Below are 27,502 nucleotides of genomic sequence, written 5' to 3'. Positions count from 1 at the left end.
ACACTATCAGATTTATGGGGGTGCTTGAAATTAAAACGTTTGAGAACCACTGTGCTACACGAAATGGAACAGAGCCTTCATTAGTATCATTGGTAACACCTGTGAAGGTAAAGAAGAGGCCCAATTTCCTATAAATATGGCTGCTGCGCATAGAGCCTATTGCCCCTCCATGCCCTCAGAGTAAGCCACCGCTGGGTCCATGCAGAGAATTCCCCCTTGGGGATCACTAAATACTCTATTAGCAAATTATAGTAAGAAACTGTCAAGTTCACACGCATAGTAACATGGTAAATGCTTCCTCATGGGTCTTTACTGTAAAGATTGTTTGCCTCCAAAAAGGCATCATTGGAAACATCGGGCCTTATATACTGACGAATATCGTTTCTTTCTGTGATTATGAAACTGTACAGTACAATAACATATGGTACATTTACACTTCCAGATCGTATTGCCAACTTGAATTTCCACCACGTTATCGCATGGATCAGTGACTGTGTTTCGCCTGCCATTGGAGCTATAATTAGGCTGATAATGATGGCTAGCAAAGAGCCAGTCAATAATTGACTCTGTGGTGTTCTCTCTGGCGCTCCTATACTTTAACCCTTTAAGACCGGGAACGCATCTGTGTAACCACTTGAACCATTATTTACTTTGGCTATTTAAAAATAGCAGATCTACAAGCTCATAGCGCTATGAGCTTGTAGATCTGTTGTTGTTTTTTTGTTGTTTCCAAATCGTGAAAATGTGTGCAAATCTTTGAATATATATTTTCACTCAAATCTTTGCTTCTGGGGGGTCCCTGGAACAGCACATTTTGAGATGGGGGTATGTGGCCAAATGCATATCATTTTGGGGGTCCTTGACATGGAAAAGTTTGAGTACCACTGATTATACAGTAGCAACAAGTTTAAAAATAAAAACAACTTTTAGGATTTAGAAGAGATTTATAGAATCCCCAGAAGCAAAGATTTGAGCTACAAATGTTCGCTTTATAAATATACATATTCAAAGATTTGCAAAACATTTCACGATTTAAAAAAAAAATAGCCCAAAGAAATCTATAAAATAACACAGATGCGTTCCCGGTCTTAAAGGGTTAAGAGCCCGACAAGAAAATAATAAATCCTCGGAATGGTAAATCCCGTGCTATCAGCATCCTAATCCACCATCCATCTTCTCAGATCATTCCGGCTTACTCAACAGCAGTAAATATTCCGGTCAGGAAGCAGGCTCGAGCAGCGTTAGCTACAGTCTCCAAGGTGGGCATGCAAGCTGCGCTCTGTGTTAGCACGGTTATAGCGCTATACGCGATTGACAGTCTAAGCCCAGTTGGGGACGTGCTATAAATGGAGGCTTAGGTTGTCCTTTCCGTGTGCCCTGCGGTTTGATGGACAACTGGCGATGAGCATTGTTGCCAGATATTTGCAAGAGAGAAATAAGCAACCAGGTCTAGGAAAAAAAAAGTCCAAAAGGAGCGACTAGGCCACACGAGCACTTTAGACCTATATGCATCGGATATTTGAAAATAGCTGATCTACAGGCTTGTAGATCTGCTATTTTCAAAGAAATCATGAAAGAATTGCAACATTTTGAAGATTTTTTTGAAACATTTTAACCACACAAATCTGGTACCGGGTCCCTGGCGCAAAATATTTCCAGATTGGGGGGGGGGGGGGGGTCCGTGAACAAATACATGTTAATTTGGGGGTCCTTGATTTGAAAATGTTTCAGAACCACTGGTTTAAACCAATGCCAATAATTGACACGCAACTTTACAGAAAAACAAGCCCAAAGTCGCTTATAAATCAGCAGACATGGCAGCACTGCGCGATGAGCGAGATCTGTTCCTGGAAATCGTACCGCCGGTGGGGGGTGCTCCCCGCACGGCCTTTCTCTCATCAAACTGACAACCTCCGCGGGATCGCCAGGGACTGGGGGGTTGGGTTGGGGGGGGGATGGAGTGGAGGGAGGAAGGTGTGTGTGTGTGATTGTGTGTGTGTGCACGTGGAATCTGTGAGACGGGAGAAACGAGGTGCATCATGAGTCCGTGGATAGCAGGAGAGGGAGGAGGGGGAAAGCCGAGGGGTGTGAATGTTTGTGAACGTGAGTCACGGCGTTTGACAAGAATGTACAGGGTGTACTGTTGCATGACATCCTGTGGGAGGGGAGGGTGAAGCTATATGAAGAGGACCAAACACTGTAGAGGACAAACACTATTATTATGTTGTGTATACAACTAACAAGCCGACTCTTGGCCCTCTCCGTTTTTCCCTCTACACCAGGGGCCTTCAACATTTGACCCCTGGCCCTTAGCAGAGAGAGAGAGGTGATGCATGGACCCACACACACACACACACACACACACACACACACACACACACAAACACACACACACACACACACACACACACACACACACACACACACACACACACACACACACACACACACACACACACACACACACTCACACATTACATATCAGAACTATCATTGTGTATGTGTTGGATTCATGTCAATGTGTGTTTTCAGACAGTCAACCACTTAAACCCTCAATACCTTCCCTCTGCACCAAATCTCCAAAAATAGCCGATCTACGAGCTCTCAACGCCTCGCAGCGCGAGGCGTTGAGAGCTTGTATATCTGGTATTTTTCAGCTAATGTTACCCTCAGAATAGGGAGTGGTTAATGTAAAAAAATAATCCTATTGCACAAAGATTTGATGCCCCCCCTGTAGTATCTCAGAACAACCCCAAGGGGTCCCGGACCCGCTGTTGACGACACCTGCTTTACACCAAATATCTTTGCCGAAATAGCCGATCTACAAGCTCACACAACTTGTCACGTTGAGACGCATTGTGAGCTTGTAGATCTGCTGGGTTTAGCTGATTGTTCGGCTGCCCGTGCCCAGAATAGGGACGCTACAGTTCAAATGGTTAAGAGAATAACTCAAAATGTGTGGGCTCCACTTTGAGCAGTTTGCACTTCCATTCTATACCCTTTAACCTGGACTGTAGCAGAGCTTTAGAATGGCACAGATCGGCAACCTCATTGTGAGAGGATGACATCATGCCGAAACCAAGCAGTTGGTACATGACATCCTTAAATGACTTTTGTACCTTTTTTAAAAATTCGGTCATTCACATTCAGATACAATATGCACCAGCACACTCGTACGCACACACACAGATGCTCACGCATGCACGCACGCACACACACACACACACACACACACACACACACACGCATGCACGCACAGGCGCGCGCACACACACGCACACACAGAGTAAACTAATAACACTCCTCATTCATTCTGCATTCAGCACAGGAAACGGCTTCCAGTTCCAGGAAAACTGTCACAGAAATAAGTGGAGAGAGAGGGGAAATAATGTATTTTCAATCATTGTCGAGATCATAATGTCACTGGGGAGCTGGAGAAATGCGCAAACACCCCACTGTGCTCTATTTTCAATAGTTTTCCATAAACTAAGCCAGTCTAGCCCTTCCCCCTATGTGCTTTAAAGGGGTTTTTCAGAGTGTTTGTTTGAGAAGCGTGTAATGTGTTATGAATCATAATGTCACTGCCTGCACAGTGTGAGCAGCTGGCGCAATGTAAACTCATAGTTCCTGCTAATCTTTACAGTCAGTTGTGAGTCAAATTGCCTCTCTTCTATAGGTTTTGAGTTAAACTCTTAACCACACGCACCCTAGCTATGGCCAACATTCAGCGAAAAATTGCTGATTTACAAGCTCACAACACATCGCAATGTAACTTGTTGAGCTTGTTCGGCTAGATTTGGTGTAGAGGGGAAAAGGAGGGGGAGTAGTTTCTTATGTCATGAGTACATTCACATATATATATATATATATATATATATATATATATATATATATATATATATATATATATATTACGTCATTTTTTAGAGCGAATACATTTCCATTATGTCTTTTTTATTCATCCTTGCGAAGACCGTCTGCAGTCTCGGGCGGCTCAGTCCGGCACCTAGCCTGACAGCGTGTCGCGGGTTCAAATCCCGATCCCGACGACCTTTGCTGCAGGTCACTACCCATCTCTCTCTCCCCATTTCCTGTCAGTCTATCTATCAATAAAGACAGAAAAAGCTAAAACAATATATAAAATAAAATTTTAAAAAATACGTGCAAAAAAGACCTGCAACCTCCCATCATGCCTGTGTCCGCAGTTTGTGAGCCTATGCCCTGTCAGTCGACAGCAGTGGTGTAAAGTAATTAAGTACATTTACTTAAATACTGTACTTTTACTCCACAACAATTATTTGAACACTTTAGTTACTAGTTACTTTTCAATTATCAATGATTATATTATAAAACATACATTAACCCTATTTTATACCTAGGCTATTTGAAAATAGCCGATATACAAGCTCACAACGCGTCGCATCGCGACACGTTGTGAGCTTGTAGATCGGCTATTTTCAAACATTTTAGTACTTTTACTTTTGGTACTTTAAGTACATTTTTATACCAATACTTTTTGTACCTTTACTCAAGTAAACTTTGAATTCCTAAATTTTACCTTTAACACACTAAATTGCAGTATTGATACTTTTACTTGAGTAAAACATTTCAGGACTTTTTCCACCACTGCCTATGCCCGGTCAGTCGACAGTAGACAGTCGGCCTACGTTTCAAACTTGAGAAGACCCTGAACTCCCACTGAACTGACTGACATGTACTCCTCACCACCGACCTGGCAGTAGGGGATGTGGAGGACAATCCTTCACATGGTGGCTGAGATGTGCTCTACTATAGAGCAGAGGTTCTCAAACCTTTTCGTCTCAAGGACCCCCAAATGGATATGTATTTGGCTGCGGACCCCCATATGAATGTGTTTTGTGCCATGGACCCCCAGAAGAGAAGATTCGTAAAAAAAATCTTCAAACATTTTTGGACATTTTTGAATAGCCAACGTATAAATGGATAAATTGGTTAAAATGATGATCGGTCCCACCCAAGGACCCCACTTTGAAAAGCACTGCCATAGAGCAGTGATTCAACCTTTTTCATTTCAAGGATCCCCATTTCCCCACTTGATAGGATTCAAATCTCTGGGATCCCAATCTAATTCTCAGTGTTAATAGGCTCTATGCACAGCAGCCACATTGGTAAGAAATTGGGCCTCTTCTTACTTCCTTCACAGGTGTTACCAATGATACTAATGAAGGCTCTGTTCCATTCCGGTCAGGGTGCTGATTATTGAGCATGTTGGCTCACTAGAAGCACTAGTTCCCAAATGGCCCCTTATGGTGGGTGATGTGTAACTCTGAGAGTGTACAAATGGAACCAAATGGACCCGCAAGGGTCCATTTGGTTCCATTTGTACACTCTCAGAGTTATGGGGGTCCTTGAAAATAAGACAACCACTGTGCCACACTAAATGGAACGGAGCCTTAATTAGTATTATTGGTAACACCTGTGAAGGAATTAAGGAAGGGGCCAAATTCATTCCCAATATGGATGCTGTGCATAGAGCCTATTTAACTCGTATGGCACCCTTACGGGTCCATTTGGTTCCATTTGTATGCTCTCAAAGTGTCCAATAGGCACCTAAATATTCATCATTTAGCTGGGGACCCCCTGGAACCCAGAAAAAAGGGGGAAGCACGCACATCTCAATGTTTCGACCCCTTCGGGTCTTCGTCAGGTATACCTGACGAAGACCCGAAGGGGTCGAAACGTTGTTACCCTGTGAGCCTAAATAAAACTGGTCGCTGGAGCTTCAAAAGTGTGCGGACTTCTTCTTCTGTTATTGACCCCCTGGAACCCCCTCAAGGACCCTTGGGCGGGCCCCGGCACGCCACGTTGAGAACCAGTGCCATAGAGCCACACAGTGAAAATGTGTTTATTCTTTTCTACAGGCTGTTTGACTGCCTTACTGGGTGTGAATGTGTGGCCTTGCAGTTGTTACGAGGGACCATATGGCACAATACCACGCAATATAGGTAAGAGCTCTCCTTTGCTCCAGTGGATTTATTTTCTGGTGTTCAGTACTGAAATATTTTGATCCAGATGATGCTGTTTCTAAATCTTTTACTAAGGTTTTATTTTTTATTTTTTTGCCAAGGTGCGCACAAACCACCCACAGGCCTTGGCAAGCTATTCACTATATACCGGAACAATGCAATGATCCAAAGTTAATGCTAGGATAAGAAACCACAGTCAGCCTATAAGTGGAGGAGAAAATTATTTTTTCCATATTTCCCAGAGGACTAAGTATGCAGCAGACGTGGGGAAATACATGTTAGATTAATGCAGTATGCGGAGGGTAAACGATCAGCCAGTTCCTAGGAAACAGTCAAGTTAATGTAAAAACCTTGCTTTCTCACACAGCAACCTGAACAGACCAATATTATAGAACAGAATAAAGACATCAGTGGGGGTACAGGTAACATTGGGTGATATACTGCAGGTTCTACGTCCTCTTTTTGATGGCTCAGAATCAAACGTCACGGCTATGAGGTCAGTTGTTTTCAATCTGTAGGGAAAACATATATATAGTAAGATCGATTCACTTCAAAATGACATCTGCTTGTACAAACCAAATTAAACATGCTTTCTAAAAGACATAGATGTAACAGAAACAGCAATGAGCATGAAACACAACATATCTACAAGATAGGTACAAGGGGGTAGTTAGAGAGGTCAGAATAGGATTACAAATATGAACAAAAATAGACTTTTAAAATTAAATGACTTACAGTCTGATCCTAGTCATCTGCACTTGCCTGACTGGGTTAACATAATGTATATTCTATCAATAAACATACAAGCATACAGTAAGTATAATGTACAATCTATCCACAGTAAATGTGAACATATCTATCACCTGTGAATATAATACAGCAGAGGCTATCGACAGTGGATAAGAGGCCAATACTGTATACAGCATATACTGTGTCAGCATATAGTGGGTATTATTGATAGTACAGTATGTACATTATCGTTACTGTCGGGCAGACACCTTTAATGCCCAAGTTCATCAATTTCATCATAAAAAATAGCAGATCTATTAATAAGCTAAGCTTGTAAATCTTATATTTTCACTATTTCAAAATGTTTTTAAGATGATAATAAAAATCACACCTGTGTGAAGGTAGCGGCGCCTGTGATACATTTTGTATCACATAAATTTACATATTTCCTGACATCTGAGCCTTCTACGACGACTCCTTGAATTTTCCAGGTCATAGAGACTCTAAGTTCGGCAATAGGGGTTATTGAAACATTGGCTGCTACTTCAGTATTTGTGGTTCCATATACTTTGGTCTCGGTAATTCGTAACAGAGTATCTGCACTTGCACTGTTACAGATCGAAGGTCTCTCTAGCTGTTTTAACATCGGGTTCTGTGACATGGCTGCGTTTCTACCTCTAAAAGCGTCGAGTTCCTTGGTGAGCAACTGTATTTGAACATCACGTTCATTCAATTCGAACTTATAGGACATCATTATTTCTGTGATATCCTTTGAAATTATAGGGTCAATGACTTCGCTTGTTTCCTCTGGGATCCTAATTTTTGGTTCGATGACTGCATTTTTCGGCTCCTGAAAGAAAGGATCAAGGATTCTTGATCGTCTTTATCAAACCATTCTCTCATAACGGACGACGGGATCCCCGAGCTCAAACTTTCTACTACAAGCGAGGTCATAGGGTCAATAACATTGTTTGTGTCCCTACCTCCTCTTGTGTCCCCCGGGATAACATCACTCTTTGAGATCATTTTTGGGTCAATGACTGCGTTTTTCGGCTGCCGAATGAAAGGACTCTTGGACACTAGATCTCCTTCGTCAAACCATTCTCGCATAACGGATGACTGGATTTCCTCATGAACATGACGTTCTTGTATCTTTCTCTTTCTATTGGTCATATTGGGAGGAATCTTGGACAGATCCCAAGATTCCCAAGATAAGGTTAAATTGAGGATCTAACTTTAAATAACTTACCTAGAAGGAGACTTTAGCCAAATGAATAATAAAATGAAATTAATAAATATTTCTGTTTATATAGAGATCTAATTCTATATTCATGACATCATAGTGATGTCATGAATAGTAACATAGTGATGTCATGAATAGTGACCAATCCCAACGTTGATGGACCTGACCAATCAGAACGTTGGCGAGCCTGACCAATCAGAACGTTGACGGACCTGACCAATCAGAACGTTGGCGAGCCTGACCAATCAGAACGTTGACGGACCTGACCAATCAGAACGTTGGCGAGCCTGACCAATCAGAACGTTGACGGACCTGACCAATCAGAACATTGGCGAGCCTGACCAATCAGAACGTTGGCGAGCCTGACCAATCAGAACGTTGACGCAAAAGCCAGGTATAGAGGGCTACTATCCGCTCTATACCTAAAGGTATAGAGCGGCTAGCGCCGCTAAAAAATCACACCCTGTGTGAAGTGAGTGGTGCCTTTGATGAGCCCCGTATTGATGTTGTCATCAATGTTTGTTTATTGGACATACATACATACATACGGACGGACACACGGACAAAGTCAGATATAGGAGTGGTTGGCACCACTCAAAAAGGAACGGTTTTGAACGTACAAGGTTTCCACCCGACAGCAACGATATACTATCTATAAACAGTGAATATAATTACAACTAGAAAAAGTGCTCCTCGGAGCACAAGTCTCCGCCAGCAGACTTGTGTTGGGAATGTTGGGAATGTTCTAATTCTTATGTTCTAATTAGAACATGTTACTGTGTCATAGTAACATGACACAAGTGTCCTATCCGTGTCCTATCCGTCTGTTTTATCCAAACCTTAGTTGGATAAAACTGGTATCCCCACCTGGAGTTACTGTATAACTGTCCTATCCGTCCTGTCTGTATAAGTGTCCTATCCGTCCTGTCTGTATAAGTGTCCGATCCGTCCTGTCTGTATAAGTGTCCTATCCGTCCTGTCTGTATAAGTGTCCTATCCGTCCTGTCTGTATAAGTGTCCTATCCGTCCTGTCTGTATAAGTGTCCTATCCGTCCTGTCTATGTAAGTGTCCTATCCGTCCTGTCTGTATAAGTGTCCTATCCGTCCTGTCTGTATAAGTGTCCTATCCGTCCTGTCTATGAAAGTGTCCTATCCGTCCTGTCTATGTAAGTGTCCTATCCGTCCTGTCTGTGTAAGTGTCCTATCCAATTGTTACAGTATCCGCCATTTCTCAGCCATTTCGTGATTATTCATGTCTTACCTCACTTTGAAAGAGGCATAGACTCTTTCAAAGTGACACATGTATTTATAGCCCGTTATATGTCACTAGCCAATCAGATCACACTATTTCACCCTATTGTCAAGTGTCACGTGAGGCTCGACCAATGTTTGCTTGGCTGACGGAAAGTGAAAACAAACTCTCCTGGCGGAGACAACAATCTAGCAACAATGAGGTGGTTACACGGCAGTTCTAACAGGCATCCGTTATGGCATGCCCCCTTTTGTGCCCATATATGGAGCTGACTGATTTGTTTGCAGCCTGATGCCATGCATGATGACACATTGAGGTTAGACAACCCACTCCATATTTGGGCGTAGCTGCATTGGGCACTCCTTTGGCTGAGTCAGAGTGACATGAGCGTGAGCGTCACAACAGTATTCAACAGTATCCAACAGTATTCTGAAAAACTTGTGTTTCTATGTCAGTGGTGCTCAAACTTTTTAATTTCAAGGACCCCCAAAATGATATGTATTTGGCCGCGACCCCCATCTCAAAATATGTTGTTCCAGGGACCCCCCAGAAGCAAAGATTTTAGTTAAAAATGTTCGCTTTAAAACAATATATATTCAAAGATTTGCACACATTTTCATAATTTTTCAAAAATAGCAGATCTACAAGCTCGTAGCACGGCCCTCTGTGCCGCGCTATGAGCTTGTATATCTGCTATTTTTGAATAGCCAAAGTGTAAAATAATGCTTTTTAGCTCAAATCAAAAAATGACACAGATGCGTTCCAGGTCCCAGGGCTGGGACTCGATTAAAAAAATTAATCTAATTAATTATAGGCTTTGTAATTAATTAATCTAGATTAATCGCATATCAATATTTGACCTGAGAAGCAATTTCTGTTCAGTTAAAACAGATTTTGGTATATGAGTGAATCAATGAGTGAATACATAAGTTTAAGCAACAAAAAATAGTTCTGCACACAACCGTGTTTTTATCCACGCTTCCATCAGAGAGTTTTTTAAATCTAAATTTCCCATCCACTGGGCCAAGCAAAGCAGTCTGATTGGCTTCTTGTCCCATTGCGTGCACTGGGGTGTGTTGGCTGTTGGTTGGTGCACTGGTATGATCGGTACGCCTGAAACTCGTAGAGTGAGAGTTCTGTGGTGCATAAACTAGGCGCGATTAAAATGCGATTTATTTTTTAAATCGCGTTAATTTTCTGTTATTAATTAATCTAAATTAATCAGTTAAAGTCCCAGCCCTAGTTCCAGGTCTTAATGGGTTAAGACAATTTTAATATAGGGTGTTCTCATTAATGAAAAGATTTATGATAAAGCAGGGTATGCTTTCGGGGCTTGTGATTGGGTTATACCAGTGACTAGTGAAGACCCACCCCTCGCTCCGAGTCCCTACCCACCAATTTAGTTACGGTTGCACTCGCGGCCATTTTCCCTGCATTAATGGCTTCAAAACGGGTCTGTAAAAACCAACGGGTGACGTCACAATCGTCTTAGTCCATATTATAGTCTGGGAAAAAACCACACCCACCTGTTTCTCTCTATAAATCATAGCGTAAAGGTATGATCATGTGTGGATGTGTGAGCATGTGAAGATGCTACGGTCCACTCCCACAATTATGGGAGCAACATGGAGATCTTTTCTATGCATTTAGCCTAATGGTTAGAAAAATGCCCCTAATTAACCTGTTTAACATTTCCAGGTTCATCTTCATTTAGGCGAAAAGATTGGAGACAATGGCTGAGAGAAAAGGAGCATGAAAAATAATTGCAACTTCAGCAACTGTGGAATATAGAAACCGTAACCAATTAAGCCCATATATAACGTACTTAGTCGTACGGCAAATAGCGACATAGCCGCTCTGTAAGCTCATACCGTGTCATGTTGCCAGGCGTTGTGAGTTGTAAGTGTCAGAAGATCACTGCTGCAGTCAACACTGCAAGATCAGTACTGTGTATATTAGAACAGTGGTTCTCAACGTGTTTTTATTTAACCACTTTAAACCTGTGTGCATTGGCTATCTGAAAATAGCCGATCTACAAGCTCACAACGCGTCGCATCGAGCTTGTAGATCGGCTATTTTCGAAAAATCTTGAAAACATCATCCTATCATTATCCTATAATTCTACAAAGCTCTGTGCGTCAGCTGTTTATTAGCATTTTTGTGTTCGCTGGCTCCCGGGTTGCCAAATCGTGTGCGCGAAACAAGCGCCGGTGTTGCCACATCCGTGAAACAAGCGGACCATGACGCGTGCGTGGTGCTCATATTCCCCGACGGGTATGGTCTAGTTTGAATAATCTTGAATATTTTTTACAACACAAATCTTGTATGGGGGGGGGGGGGGGGGGGGACTATATATCTTCAGATAGGTGTCCGCTTTGGGGCGTCCTTCCTTGACATGAAAAAGTTTGAGAACCCACCGCATTTAAAGGCAAAGAAAAAGTTGTGTGACTTTTAGAGCGAGGAGGCCATAAAGTCAGTTGGCTGGAGAATTGGTGCCAAAGCCACTGGAGGAGGAGACGGGACCCCATCGCTCTCTCTCTCCACTCAGCCAGAGCAAGGCTGGCGTCCTTGGACCACGAGTCAGAGCGGTCTGGAAAGTCATGCTCACGTCTGATTAGATTGTTCTCGTGTCCTGCGGTGACCCCGATAGCCAAGTGGTTAGGGTGCAGTGGTGTAAAGTAACCACAAGTACATTTACTCAAGTACTGTACTTAAGTACAATGTTGAGGTATTTTTTACTTTACTTACTGGAGTATTTCCAGTTTTCAGTACTTTTACTTCTACTCCACTACGTCTCAGAGGAAAATATTGTACTTTTACTCCACTACAATTATTTGAAATCTTTAGTTACTAGTTACTTTGTAGATTTAGATTATTATTACAAAACATACATTAACCACTTCGGCCCTACATACATTTTGGCCATTTGAAAATAGCCGATCTACAAGCTCACAATGTGAGCATTGTTTGCTTGTAGATCTGCTATTTTTAAAAGATTTTAATACATTTTATACATTGAAAACTTAATGAGTACTTTCTACTTTTGGTACTTTAAGTACATTTTGATACGAATACTTTTGTACTTTTACTAAACTACATTTTGGAATGCTGGACTTTTACTTGTAATGGAGTATTTCTACATTGCAGTATTGACACTTTTACTGAAGTAAAATATTTGAGTACTCTTTCCACTGTTAGGGTGCAATACCGTACCACATCAGCGAGTCCCAGTGGCTCCATTCCTGGCTGGCCAGAGAATTTGCTGAATGTCAACCCACCCTTACTCTCTCTCTCTCTCTCTCTGCATTTCCTGTCTCTCACTTTCTACTAACACTGTCGAAATAAAGGCTTCTTCTCAGTGTCCTCACCAAAGGAGCCTTTGTGCTTGGTAATACTGTAACACACTCATTACACACTCAAATATAGTGTGTGACGCAATTCTGTTAGGCTTGGGCACACGCGTGCTTTAGATAATTAGGGGGAGCTGATATAACATTTCTGAGAGGTGAATCAGCAGAGTAAATAAATAACATCTTGCACCAGCGGGGTAACAATCCATTCAACAGGCGATATCTTAGACAGATTACACCCATTGGAAAACACTAATGGTAATTCTTATGTCATTGTCAACTTTTTATTGGATTAAACATACTGTAAACCGACTATTACACTGAGAGAGAAAAAAAAATCATAATTCTTTATGCCTAATTTTTTCTCGTCACGATACATTCTCCCCAAAAATCGGTGCCTGCCTGCTGCACCTTCTCACGTCATGTTTGCTTATCATACTGTAACTACCGATCTTTGGGTAGAAAGTCACTCATCGTCATTTTAATGCATACAAAACAGTACACACCCACACCCTTTCATGCATATGGCCCAAGGTGAGTGAGAGTGACACAGTGACAATAGCCAATCTGCAAGCTTTTTTTTGCTATTTTGCATACTGTACAGTACATACAGTACTCTGCAGGGCTTAACCATTTAAGACCGGTAACGCAGCATCTGTGTGTCATTTTTAGATTTCTTTGGGCTATTCAAAAATAGCAGATACTTTTGATAGCTATTTGATCTGCTACTTTTTGAAAAAATCATGAAAATGTGAGCTAATATTTAATTTTTAAAAACATTTTTGGCGGACATTAGTAACTCAAATCTTTGCTTCTGGGGGTCCCTGGAACTAAATATTTTACAAATGTTCGCTTTAAAATATAATATATATTCCAAGATTTGTACACATTTTCACAATTTTTCAAAAAAAGCAGATATACAAGCTCATAGCGCGGCACCGAGTGCCGCGCTATGAGCTTGTATATCTGCTTTTTTTGAATAGCCAAAGAAATCTAAAAATGACATTATTAATCCCGGTCTTAATGGGTTTAGTGACTTTCCACTCTCCCATACAAAATGTATTGTGCACCTCCCTGCATAGTAAATATCTGCTTTGTTGTTTGCTGCTGTAAGTTAATCACTATACTGCATGTAATTGCAGCGTAGCCACGCATTTTCCCAACTGCCCATGATGATAATGGCCATTCGGCTCAAATAAAAGGAAAATAGGCTATGCAAATGAACTCTGGCTTTGGAAATTAATATTCTAAATGCGTCTTTTTTTATAGAGACTTTTATTTTGGCAAGGAGGTGGAAGGCCTCGCCAATGGTGTACAGTGCGCGATGATGGCGGCTAATCCAGAAGGAGTCGCAAGGAAAATATTTTGTACAGATCCCTTACAGATGGGCCTCTGTGTGTGGTGGTATATAATTAGCATGATATTTACAGACGGACATAGCAGTGGGTTTCAATAGCACCGCGTCGTGTAATTTTAACAAAGCGATCAAAGGAGCTTTCATGGTTTTGAAAGCTTTGAAGCTTCAAGTTGCTTGAAGCATATGGAGGAGCACGGCGATATCTCCGACACAAAGGGATTCGATGCATTATTTAACAATCCTTTTGTTCTTAACCCTCTATGAGCTGGAACGCATCTGTGTCACTTCTTGATTTGAGCTAAAAAAAAGCATTATTTTACGATTTTTTCAAAAATAGCAGATCTACAAGCTCGTAGCGCGGCACTCGTGCCACGCTACGAGCTTGTATATCTGCTATTTTTTGAAAAAATCAAGAAAATGTGTGCAAATCTTTGAATATATATTCTTTTGAACCGAACATTTTTAACTCAAATCTTTGCTTCTGGGGGGTCCCTGGAACAACATATTTTGAGATGGGGGTCCGCGGCCAAATACATGTACATTTTAGGGTCCTTGACATGAAAAAGTTTGAAAACCACTGACATAGCAACATAAGTGTATTAAAAAAAAACTGTTAGGATTTAGAAGACATTTTGTAGAATCGGCTTCGGTTCTTAATGGGTTAAAACGTAAGGCTTCGTGTCTTGTTTTGCCAGATTGGCAGCAGATGCACTTCATTTCCTATAGGTGAGGTACAGCACTGTATAGGCGGGACATCCTCACAGACGGGAGGCCGGATCAGTGCTCATTGAATGATTACCTCTAGCTTGTGGGGCTTTTTTGGTTTCCTTTGACCGCCAATCCACCGTATGTCTAGTTTACAGCATAGTTAAAAAGGAGAGGCGTGGAGATATACTGCAGAGTGGTGCATCTGGCACCATTGTCGGACCTCAGCTGCTAAGCGGAAATGTTAATGCTAAAGAGAAGAGCCATGAAGAATTGATGTATAACATCCACTGCTTTATATTGCCACGTATTTGACCATGCCACTTTAACCATGCACGTGATTTTATACTGCTGTCGGATATGGATATGATTTTATACCAGATGCTCTGTTTTTCAATTCCATGTCACTTTAACTATGCACATAAAACTGCGATTTTAAATACCTGCTACTATTTTTATATGCTGGATATATTTTCCTCCTGCACGAGAAGCATGTCTGCCTTCCGTAATGCCGTCTATCCATTGCTATCTGTTTTTATTCATTTATATATTGATTTGACTGTGCCTTCCTGTTACGTGTGTTCCTTTCCTTTCTAATCTCTCTTATCTTCCCCACTCTAACTCTTTCTGTAATTACAATAATGTAATGTAATTTACTCAGTCATATGATGTGTCAAACGTCAAATAGCCAATCTAAAGCTCACAATGCGACAAAGTATAAATCAGGCTGAACCACTTAAGCTCTATTTTATACTATAAAAAATTGCAAAAAATGCTGATCTACAAGCGAGCCTTTCACTAAATGTGAAAGGCTCACACACAGGCGACACCCGTGAATGAGCAAAAACATTCCGCAAATCCCTCACTCTCCTCATGAGTAATTTGGCATACTGTGTAGCCATATCGTTACAGATAACCCTAACCCTGTTAACGTATGTAAGCATGTTTTTTATGAATGAAAGCTAACCTGTAACCCTTCCTTGTCCCTTTGGCGGTGAAGGATGGCCCTGTGTGGCCTTCCCAGTCGGTATAGAAAGCGGGGGAGTGTGTGAGTTAGAGACATACTTACAGCGTGTGACAGATGTGATTAATTTGGTATAATGCCCCTGATCCCAAGGGTTACAGTCATATGGTTACAGGTTCACTTTCATATACGTAAACATTGTTTTGTCTTAACTCATATACTGCCTAGAACGACTAAAACGACTTCTGTCCATAAGCCATGCCTGCCAAGAACGACTAAAACGACTTTTTATTTTTTTTTTTTTTTTTTTTTTTTTTTTTTTTTTTTTTTAGATTTTTTTTTTTTTTTTTGACCCAAAGACCAAGGAGATATGATTTTTCGAAGATATAGACTCCCATCCACTTCCTTGTTAACTTAAAACTTAAAAATTCTGTATCTCGGCTCCTGAGTACTTTTTTTTTTCAATGAAAAATATGGCAGTGTTCAAACGCAGCCAGAATAATTCTGGCAGTGAATGAGTTAATATGGACTCACGCTATACAGACAAGACAATGTTGGTTGGGTTGATGTTCCTCAAAATCAGATTCTCCCTGATGGGTAGTAATAGGTGGAGATGGAATGACGTTTTAAGAACGCACGATTGAGGCTGATGCGACGGGGCTAGTCCATTCATAAACGTACAGTCTCTGACCACATGTGGGCGTGCTGCAGAATTAATATTGAGCACATGCTTCAGTAAACAGCTGAGCGTTGGAGCTGACAAGCAGTGACTAGAAGCTCTGTAAGCTTTCATGACGCCTGAGTTGGATGAAGATACCATAAGTTTAGTCTGCCGTGAGAGGGGAGTACTGTGATGATTCCTTTTTTGACCGAGCCAGATCTGACACACTCCATCTCAATACAGCATAGTGAAGGCCGTCGCTTCCGTTGAATTTCTTATGAAAGCCACCATGTGTCGTTTCAATTAGCGCTCTCCTTTCATCCTTTGATTGTAAAAGGATGGTACCCCAATGGCCACACTTGCTGCACGTGTTGTTTTTTTTTGCCTTTTTGTATGCTTTATTTCAGATACTTTAGAGAGACAGGAGAGAGATTGGGGTTGGATTCAAACAGGGGCGTCTAGTGTTTTAAATTCAGTTCTTTTGTGCATATTTTCTCCAACTCTGAACATAATCTTTTACCAATTAATCTGATTTCAGATCGGTGCTAAGAGCATCTCAATCCACACCGGTCCACCTTCTACAGTACATGACATCTGCTTTTTTGGAAATATGGCTTAAGTGGTTACTTTTTGTTTTGCCACCCTCTACTTTTTACTGAAATGTGTGTGTGTGTGTGTGTGTGTGTGTGTGTGTGTGTGTGTGTGTGTGTGTGTGTGTGTGTGTGTGTGTGTGTGTGTGTGTGTGTGTGTGTGTGTGTGTGTGTGTGTGTGTGTGTGTGTGTGTGTGTGTGTGTGTGTGTGTGTGTGGGTGTGTGCACTAACTGGCTGATCCGCCAAGCATCCCCTCATTCTCTCATCTAACTCAAGGGTTCCCAAACTTTTCAGGCCGCGACCCCCCAAAAATGATATCTGAACTGGGGACCCCCCAGCCTGACAAGCACTTGGAATTGTAGGCATTCCATTTATTTTGACTCTGATAGTATACACTTATACTGTATGTTGGTTTGTTTACTGTTGAGTGAGAAAACAATGTTGCACATTAAGCTAATCCTCTGGGGACCCCCCAAAATCATTAGGGGACTCCCCATGGGGTTCCCGACCCCCAGTTTGGGAACCATCAATCTAACCCAGTGAGATCCTCCCTCGGTGTTTGTGTTCTCTGGGCATGTCGCAACCACACACGAAGAGAACGAGGGGGAGGCAGGTGCGATGGAAAGACAGGCGGAGAGACAGGTTGATCACAAAAAAAAAAGCGTGTAGGGAAATCTAATTTATTTTTCATACGCTTTCGAAATGGAATGCCATATATCATGCTATAAAGCAATTTCGTGGCAGTCCCCGGCTCACAAAAGATGAAAGAAATGGTGATCAAAGATACAGAGGGAAAAACTCTGCTGGCAGAGTTGCAGATGGCATCCGCTTTCTCGGAGAACAATATGTGCCAATGTTGAACTCGCCCTGTTGTACCACGCTGTCATCTGCTGTGGAACAACCCGGTGCAAACATGTGAGAGAGAATGATCTCCACCATTACTGTTCACCGCACTTTGTCAAAATAAGTTGGGATTTGAGCGTGGGATATGATGTGATGTGAAATGACACACTGTACAATACACAACATGATGTTGGAATGGTGATGTTGTGTTTTCTAGAACAGTAAGACGCTGTTGTTCATTGATTGCATTGCTGCAAGTGGAACTCTCTAGGTTGTCAAGCAATATTGTCGGAAGGGAACTATACCGTTGGGGTTCGATTGAGCATGACACGTAACCCTTAAAGTAGGAGTTTTAGTGGAGCTCAGTGGAAGACTGGTTGTGCTATCCCAAAATATGAGTGGCAGCCCAGAAGAACTCCAAACTAATGTGAAAGGCTCACACACAGGCGATAATGCTGTGCAGTAGCTCACACAATTTAACAACATGCCAGATCTACGCCATGTGTTTCTCAAATTGGGATACTTTGGAGTACTCCTAGGGGTAGCCTAGTTAAAACATTTCTAACAAAAAGTATTTTGTCTGATGTTGGTTATGAATTTATCACGCATTCATGAAGTCAGTTAAATCTGGAAATTATCATTTACATTTGGAAACTCTGTTATTTCAATACAATCAATCACCAACATGTATTTCAACCACCAGCCAATAACTTTTTTTTTTACCTGGCCTGAGAGAATTTTTAATATTTAAAGGCAAACAAACAAAGAAAATGGATAAGTGGTTGAAATGTACAACTGAAAACAAGGACAAAGAAGGAAAACTTGTGAAAAACTGAAAAACGCTAACAGAAACACCACAAACAAGAAAAGGTGCTCAGAGCACAGGTCTCCGCCAGGTCAGGTAGGTTAGTATGGGCTAGCAATGTTCGGAATTCACCGCAATCGGACCCTGCGTTCGTGATTTGCGTCATTTTGCGCAAAACGGGCCAGTCCTGCCAACTTTAGATGTCAATCTTAGCCAATCAGGATGGAATATGGAAAATCTAACCGATCCAGCTTGATCACATGACTATAGAGATCATGTGTACCGATTTGCGTGAATTCTGGATAAAATCTGAAGGAGTAATATCCAAAATTGTGTTTTACATAAGTCGGCCTCCTGGTGGCGCTATAAGGCAGATGTGAAAAATGCAGGGCAGAGGGTTTTCCGGACGGACGGACAGGGTGCAAAACATACTCTCTCGCCATGCCTTTCGGCCTGGCGGAGACAATTACTCAATATCAGGAATAATGTTAATTGGGGGCTGAAAAAATATTATTGTTTGGATTGTAAAAAAATGTTTTGATTCACGCCATTTCTTACTTACTACTGTATCTTCCAAGCAGAGGAAAAAATACCAATAATGCACACGAGGGACCTACAATGTTATCTCACTCTCAATCTAACCAGTTAGCAACTGACAGACTTCATTACCTGGGTCTATCTAACAAACAGCTTCTCCTTCATGTTGGTGAAAATGACACAAAACATTGATTTCACGAAGATGAAAGTACTGCCTGAAAGTCAGTTATATATTTAACTATATACAATAAACAATATATACTGTTCCAAAACAAAACCTGCGTTTTGCTGTATTACCGTAGATTGTTGTTGTTGTTGTTGTTGCTTTCATTGCTTTTACAATAGCCATTAAACCATGGAAGCTTTTGAGATTTATCAGAAGGTTTCCAATGCTTGCTGCTGTAGATGTATGAAGACATTATGAAGTTGGCCATGAATGCAAATAGGCTGCCTTCATTAACCCTTTCAGACCGAGAACGCATCGGTGTCTTTTTAAGATTTCTTTGGGCTATTCAAAAATAGCAGATCTACAAGCTCATAGCGCGGCACCGAGTGTCGCGCTATGATCTGCAATTTTTTTGAAAAATCGTGAAAATGTGTGCAAATCTTTGAATATCTCTTTCTTCTGTAGTGCACATTTTTAACTCTGTTACAACTTCTGGGGGGTCCCTGGAACAAAATATTTTGAGATGGGGGTCCTTGACATGAAAAAGTTTGAGAACCACTGATTATAGCAAAAAAAAGAACCCTATACCCTAACCCTTTTTTTTAAACCCAGGATTTAGAAGACATTTGTAGAATCCCCCAGAAGCAAAGATTTTAGTTAGTTTTTAGTTTGCTTTAAAATATATATATATATTCAAAGATTAAAAAAAAAAAAGAAAAAAAAACGATTTTTCAAAAATAGCAGATCTGCAACCTCATAGCGTGGCACTTGGTGCCACTCTATGAGCTTGTAGATCTGCTATTTTTGAATAGCCAAAGAAATCTAAAAAAGACAGATTATTTCCCGGTCTTAATGGGTCAAAGGTGCCTTAAGTGATTTGTTGATACAAAAAGTTAAAGCTCTGTTCTGATAGTAATCATTGCGGTAGAGTGTTTGTTCAATGACACGGGTCTCCCCATCTCTCCAGCTCTTTAAATAAACATGAAATACAAAGATCATTCTAGTTTCTCTGCAATTTTTGTTTTGTTTTGTTGCATCAATTGTATTTTCTGTTCACTAAAGAGATGTTACTGAGCAATAACTATAGCAATGATTACTATGGGGATATAGAGCTGAGCTGTTGAACACTTGTTTTAACAAAGAAAATATCAAAGCACCTTTTTGAGCCTCTCTAGAAGCGTACAATCCAATTGTTCCACTGTGTGGGATTTTGAAATTATTGTAAGGTTTCTTTTTCGGTTTGTTTTCCTCCTGCTCCCTTTTAAGTATAGTGTCTCTAAAAGGCTCGTATCAGTTCTCATTTGCATGCAGTATCGACCCCCCCCCCGCCACCCCCACCCTGCACTTTCACACATCCTGCAAAAATATCATGCAAGTTGCATAATACCGTTGGATCAAACATGAGATGGAGCAATGCTCGAGAAGCCCAGTCCTTGGTGCGGAAAGTCCATTGATCACGCAAATAATGGCAGAGAACAAGCCTGGGCTTTTCCTTTCAATTACCACCAGATTTATGTCCTCATTGACGCGAGCTGGCATTGCTTGTCTACATCAATATGGCCCACTTCCAACTCACAGTTTTCTTTTTCTTTTATTACCCTGAGGTTTGTGCATGCCGGCTGTCTTCATTATAAACCCATAGGTCAAGCAATTATCTGCATCAGACACAGAAATGTACGTATACTGTAACTCCACTCCCCTGTTAGCTACAGTTAAAATGATCCCTAGGAGGTAAAGTAATTGACAATGTTCTAACTCAGAGGTCGTCTAGGGCAGGATATTTGAGATATACTACATGTAATCGTACATTATTTAATACAATTATAGATCCCATTATGAGAGGACTTCTCACATTATCTGACAAATAAACATTCTCTACAGATTATTAGTCGTAACACTTGAATTGTTTTACCTTGCAGCTCTTTAGTATGGGATAATTGAGCTTAAGAGTTCAAGATTACAGTATGTGTCTGTTCAACTTTTGGTAGAATGATTCGCTCAACGCTGTCACTTTTTACCCAGCCGTCCAATCACAGTGGAAGAGGGGTGGGACAAACACCACAAAAGACCAGCTACTGCTTCTTCCTGAAATGCTTTGTATTTCACTATTTTCAGTACAACAAAAACAGTACTATATATAGTATAATAAAACATAATCTCTCAAGAACAGATTCTGCACTGAGGAGGAACGAACAGCAGAGCAGCAGAGGTCGCTGTTTTTCCTTTGCACTTGACTCTGGGTTCCGAGATTGAATATAATTACATTGTATTTGCTATGTATACAGTATAGTGGAGTTGTATTTTCTCGAAGGCAGGACTATTGAAAGGACACTTCACCCATTTTCAACCCTAACCCTATCTCATACATGGGCAACTGGTGGCCCGGGGGCCACATGCGGCCCCCACCTTCACTTAACTCATTCAGTGCCACATGACGTCTCAGACGTCACGTGGCCTGACGCCCCGTGCGCCACATGACGTCTAAGACGTCATGAAAAAAATGGGAAAAAAATATTTTGATTTTTTTTTTTTTTTTTTTTTTGAAAAACATGTTCAGAACCCAAGATATGATGATTTGAAGATTTGCTGCTCCATGCACTCTTTGTTTAACTTCTTACTTAAAAAGGCTGTATCTCGGCTCCTAAGCACTTTTTTTTTACAATGAATTTTGGCTGTGGCACTCAGAGCCAAAATTCCATAAATAAGCTGGGCACTGAATGAGTTAATGCAGGTCGCATGTTAATATCGGAATACTGATATATTATTGATTTCAGCTGTTCCCATTGCAAACATGACCCGCTTAAATACTTCAGTCTATATTAGTAGCTTAATGACTGGTATTAAAATTGTATTGTCTTTTTTATGTCCAATGTATTTGTATTTAAGTTCATATAAGTTAACATAAGTATAAGTAAATGCATTTGAAATTTAAAAAAAATGTTACTTAACAGGATTCCAATTCAAAAAGAGCAAAAATAGCAGATCTACAAGCTCAAAACGCGTCGCACTGCGATGCGTTTTGAGCTTGTAGATCGGCTATTTTTGATACTTTTGTGTGACATAGAATGGCCTGGCAGTATACAATGTGGCCCTCTGGAGTGAGTGTGGAAATAGTGGCCCTCTCCATCATCGAAGTTGCCCACCCCTGCCCTATCTTCATATAATTGATCCCCACTAATGTTCATATTTCTGTCTCTTTGGTTTGGTTTTGGTCTCAAAGGAGGGCTGCGGACAGTTCAGAAACCTGCCTACCAGTGACGTCATCGGTAGGCAAGTTTGGCCATTTCAAACAAGATTTCAAACTTTTTTATTTATACATTTTATATTAATGCAATTTAGCTTCTATTTCAGCATGCTAACTTTCCAGGAAGAAAAGGGCCGTAGCTTCTCAGTAGGCATTGGTAGGTTTCTAAACTGTCCATAGCCCACCAATGAGACAAAGCGTGAGTAGAAATTGTGGCTTATAATGAGCACTAGTGAGGACCAATTATATGAAGATAAGGTTGAATCTGACTGAAGTATTCCTTTAACTACAGTATATGACCCAGGGGTGTGCTGGGAACTTCAGCTCTTGGAATTTCCGAACCGGCCCACCGTTTTGTCAACGGGGGGGGGGGGGTTAACCCAGCCACCCTATGTAAATTACACCACTGCTGAAAAACGTCCTAGCCCAACAGTAACGTAACTAGGAATTGGGCCGCGCGACCCGGAAATTACCGTAGTAATCCTAAAACGGGAGCAAAAAATGGGTGGCCACTTTTTACGGGAGCAAAAATGGGTGGCCCACCGACCGTTTGGCGGCCCGTAAATGGCGCGGCCGTTCTGTAATTTTCCCGAATTTCCCAGTGGCCAGCACGTCCCTGATTTACCCATAAGTGAGTTGTGGTGCAGCGTGAGTTCCAGGTGGCTCAAGCCAGCAGCCGTGCCCAACAGGCGAGCTGATAGGCTGGTCAGGTGGTGCCCATCTATGGCAGCTTGTCAGTGTAGGATCTATACTATTTTACGTGAGAAGTAGGCCGTGCAGTTGCTCAATCTTGATTCATCTCACATCTACGCCCGCTAGTTTAAAACATCAAGTGGTATACCGTGTAGGTGTCTCAGCTGAAATATGACATCGCCCTCATGCGCTCCAGGATGGGCATAGAAGAGCGCCTTGTGTTGTCAGCTGTGATAATAAAAGAAAATCCTGAACACATAGTATCTTCAGTGACGTGTGACCACAAATGTTTCGAATTCAAAGGGAGCAAAAATACCTAAAAATCGTGAGTTAAAGTAATAAAACCACGGTACCAATGCCTAAAAATAAACGTACCGATGCTTCACAGTGATGAACAGGGTTTCTGTGTGGATTTATGCAGCCTGAGAAACCTGAAGGCGTTAAAAAACCACAGCGCAGTAACCGTACTGCAATCATCGTTCCTCACACACTGCCCAAATCAGGGAGCTCGGCGTCCGTGGGGAGAGAGTGCAGAGAGGACATGATCCAGGCAGTCTGACAGCACTCCCACGCTCCAGTTTTGCGAGTTTTCATGGCATGAACCAATTTAGAGGAGCTTTACACTGCTGCCCACATCTTTGTCCTGAACTGAATTTCCCAGGCAGTCGAGAGGTCTGGCAGCCCAGGTCTTCTTGTTTTTTTTGTTTGTTTGTTTGTGGTCCATCCGTCCTGTATATTCGCCACTCCCATGATGCAATTGTTCGATTAGGCCTATCCGCGCGTACTGTAACAATTGTCACTGGGACCTTTAATCGTCTTAATAGAACAATGACAGGTAATAGTCATAAACGCGGCGCGGCGTAACCGCATTAAATGACTGCAAAAGCATAACGTATACAAATCACAATAATTCCGCTCTTAATTGATAATTACCCCGGGATTGCGCTTGTGTTTTTTGTCATCATTATTTCACATAATAATTAATCACTTCACAATCGGGTCCTGGGTTGAAATTCCTCCTCCTGAATAGGCCCCATCATCAGCTAAAGCGGCTTATGAAGCACTGTAAAGTAGGCCACCTCTGCTGCACACAATGCACAATTCCTCGGGAAGGGAATACATTGATCTGTGCTAAAGCAGTGCAACTTCTCAATCCCCGGCCAATTCGGTGTGACAAAACCGCCGGAGCCGAACTAATGCCGTCAAAACGCCGCACCAGCTTCCGTTGTGTTTTTGTTTGATGTTTCTGTTCATGAGTCAACACCTTATGCTCAATTTATGCCTTGTCATACGGTGGTGCCGTGTGGCTAAAATAGCCGGTCTGACCTTGTGCGTCGGCTGTTTTAGCTGCGCGACACCGGTATAGTGTAACAAAGTGTGACACATGGAATGGCGTCAAAAGCAGAGGATGGCCACCCTTTGCAAAGTTAGCTCTTGACTTTATTGTAGTGCGTGCCCCATCATTTAAAATTTCACCCATGGGCGCAAATATAACTGCATTATGTGCATTCGTTCTACAGTACATAGATTTGCTGTTTCATTCTTACTGTATTTAACCATCGATGCAAAGTCGAAGTGTGAGGATGAGTGTGCTTGGGTACCCAGGATACGTTAACATTTCACCCGCTTGCATCATCAACTCAAAATTATTTTTGTATGTCTCGGTCTTTTCATGTCTGCGGTTTTGAGATGGATTCTGAATGCTAATGGTATTTTCTCTGCATTCTGATCACAGTGTGGCTTGGAGTGAGCTACAGTAAACCTCTCACTGGAAAGCCAAACAGTTTGCGTGCTGTGTTTGGTGTTCCAAGGCTGTGGTGTGGTGGCATTGCTTGTAGTGTGTGCTTGTAGTGGGCATATCAGAATTTAAATGCAGAACGGGGATTGGGGGCGAAAGCTCAGTTTGAAAGCTACCTCTACGATACACAAGCATCCATGTACCAAAAAAATAACAATAAAACTAGTGCCCTTGGCCTTTAGTTGTTTTTGGGGGTATTTGTCATGGTACATTTGCACATACCTGAAAATGTCCCTCTGCGTCTACCCATCGTAACTAGCCTCACATGCATCACCAGGAAAGCCTGGTTTTCGTTCCAAACTGGCTAGTGTGATCGGGTCTAGTCTACGCCTACTAAATATCCATATCCAGTTTGTCGCTGCAATGTTATTGTTCAGCACATGAATGCCGAGTTGAGTAGCCTAGTCTTGCAAGTCACTAGATTAAGTGGTTAGTTATAATAAAACATGGACATTATATCAAACAAAGTATACTAAGTAGTACTTGAATAAACGTGCTGGATTCATAAGATTACATAGGTTTATGGGTAGGCCCTACTACTTTGAGGCCCCCGGTTCCCGAGGGAATTATTTGTAGGAGCACAGAATGTGCCCGTGTCCGCTGACTTTCTCTAGACTGGATCAGAAAACTGCAAAATGAGTGGATCCCAGTCTAATCCTAACTAGAGGAGTGGGTGCCATTAATATGGCACCTGGATGAATTAAATACCCAGGACCACAATTGAATACGCAGGAGCACAATGGTACAGTACAAGCCCCTAGGGCTTTTTGTGTTATCCTTTTAGCAATCATTGTAAAATTGTACCACTGTACTGTTTACAAACCGCTAATAAAGTATTCAATCAATCAAAAAAACCTGGGGAGCAGTTAAGTGTCTGGCAGTTCCACTGTCAACCTGAGCATCCTCGGCTGTTGCGCCACTGACAAGAGGATAATTGGCAGATGACATTTCCAATAAGAACGTACAAGTTGAGCCGTGCATCGTACAGTACATGACGTGCATTGTAATAATGTTTTCACCAAGTCTTCATTCTCTCTTGCAAAACACTTCTCTTTTTTCATTTTGAGTGACAAGTGAAGCAGGAAGCACAGTAGTGTCAGTGTTGCCAGATTCTGTGAGAGAAACAAGCAACCAGGTCTAGGAAAACCAGCCCAAAAGAAGCAACTATGGGCCACATGAGCACTTTAACATATACATCAGCTATTTGAAAATAGCCGATCTACAAGCTCACGACGCGTTGTGAAATTGTAGATCGGCTATTTCTTGAGGGGAAATTATAATAAGCAGATCTGGCAACCCTGAGTCGCGTTTCTTTTTACTCCACACAAATGGCCCCGTGGGTCCATTTGGTTACATACGTACAATCTCACAGTTAAAATAACACTGAGGATTGTACTGTGTATACTGAAATTAAATCATTAAAAGCTATGGTATTTTTTGAGCAACACAAGATCGACGCGATGTGTTTTTTCTCCCAGAGAAATCTTTCTGCGGGTCATACTCTTGTCAAAAGAGCCAGTGAGTAGCCAACAGGAATCAATGGATGGATTTCAGGAGCCAGTGGCCCCCGCCGGGGCCACCTTTTGAAAGCATACATCCTCCTCCCACACAATCCCAGCTGTCTGTGTTGATGCCTCAATCAATGGACACCACTGACCCGCTTTCACTCGCTAGTATGACCATCTCCGTGACCCGAAAACCTCGCAGCTATACGCTTCAAGTGTTGCACACACCTGGCTGATCACACGGTTGACAGTGGTTTTTACATACTTCCACATGAAATGACTTGTTATTGCTGGTGCACGTGAATGCTTGTGTCAATAGCAGCAACATTTCAAGAAGGAAAATTAATACATTTGAATATTATGATTACACCAAACACATTTAAACAAGGCATAATAAGCCCATAAACCTATAAGGTGCATATCATATAGATTTATGGGCTTATTATGCCTTGTTTAGATAACAAGTAATTTCATGTGGAAGTATGTAAAAAACACTGTCAACCGTGTGATCACCCAGGTGTGTGCAACACTTGAATCATCATAGTTGAGTCACTTTAACATCCTCTGGTGGACAGAGTGACATACTGTACACAGACACAATAAACGGCCAGCTTTATATCATTACAATAGTGTTGCAGGTCAACTAATCGATATAAAACCATTTAAAAATAAAAGCCCTTAGTGTGGAGAATAGGAGAGAATTATGAAGAAAAGGGTGTGCGATAGCCTACATGTGGGCTAATCTTGAGACAACGTGACGGCACAAATAGTTGGGAAGTAATTAATATAAGGATGATGGGTAATGTTGCTCTGCAGTGTGGCTCAAACAAGCCCCCCAGAACCACGGTAGAACAGTGAAGCTGCCGTGGCCTGGTGGTCAAATCTGGGACTGCAGTACTTTCGCATTTAAAATGCCACTGTGCATGCCTCCACTGTTTGAAACCCAACATTTGGCGCTCAAATGAAAACAAATCTTCCTCCTAGTATAATCGTAATAGCTGATGATCATGTTTTAGGCGGGGGGGGGGGGGGGGTCACGGCACCACGTCTTAAA

At 41.7% G+C, this 27,502-nt stretch overlaps 1 protein-coding gene across 1 annotated transcript in view; it reads left to right on the top strand.

The window, feature by feature from the left end:
* Window positions 1-5,900: 5,900 nt before the first annotated feature.
* LOC311036523 (leucine-rich repeat and fibronectin type-III domain-containing protein 2) overlaps window positions 5,901-27,502 on the top strand; it is a 49,952-nt gene continuing 28,350 nt past the window's right edge. Inside the window, exon 1 of the mRNA XM_084045253.1 lies at window positions 5,901-5,984. The gene's annotated coding sequence lies outside the window, so the exon portion shown is untranslated. The remainder of the gene's footprint in view (window positions 5,985-27,502) is intronic.

This window comes from Gymnoscopelus microlampas (genome assembly GCF_963454915.1).
Source record: "Gymnoscopelus microlampas genome assembly, chromosome: 20".
In the NCBI taxonomy this organism is placed as follows: domain Eukaryota; kingdom Metazoa; phylum Chordata; class Actinopteri; order Myctophiformes; family Myctophidae; genus Gymnoscopelus; species Gymnoscopelus microlampas.
Note: the sequence above shows the minus strand (reverse complement) of the source record. Positions and strands in the feature narration are given on the sequence as shown.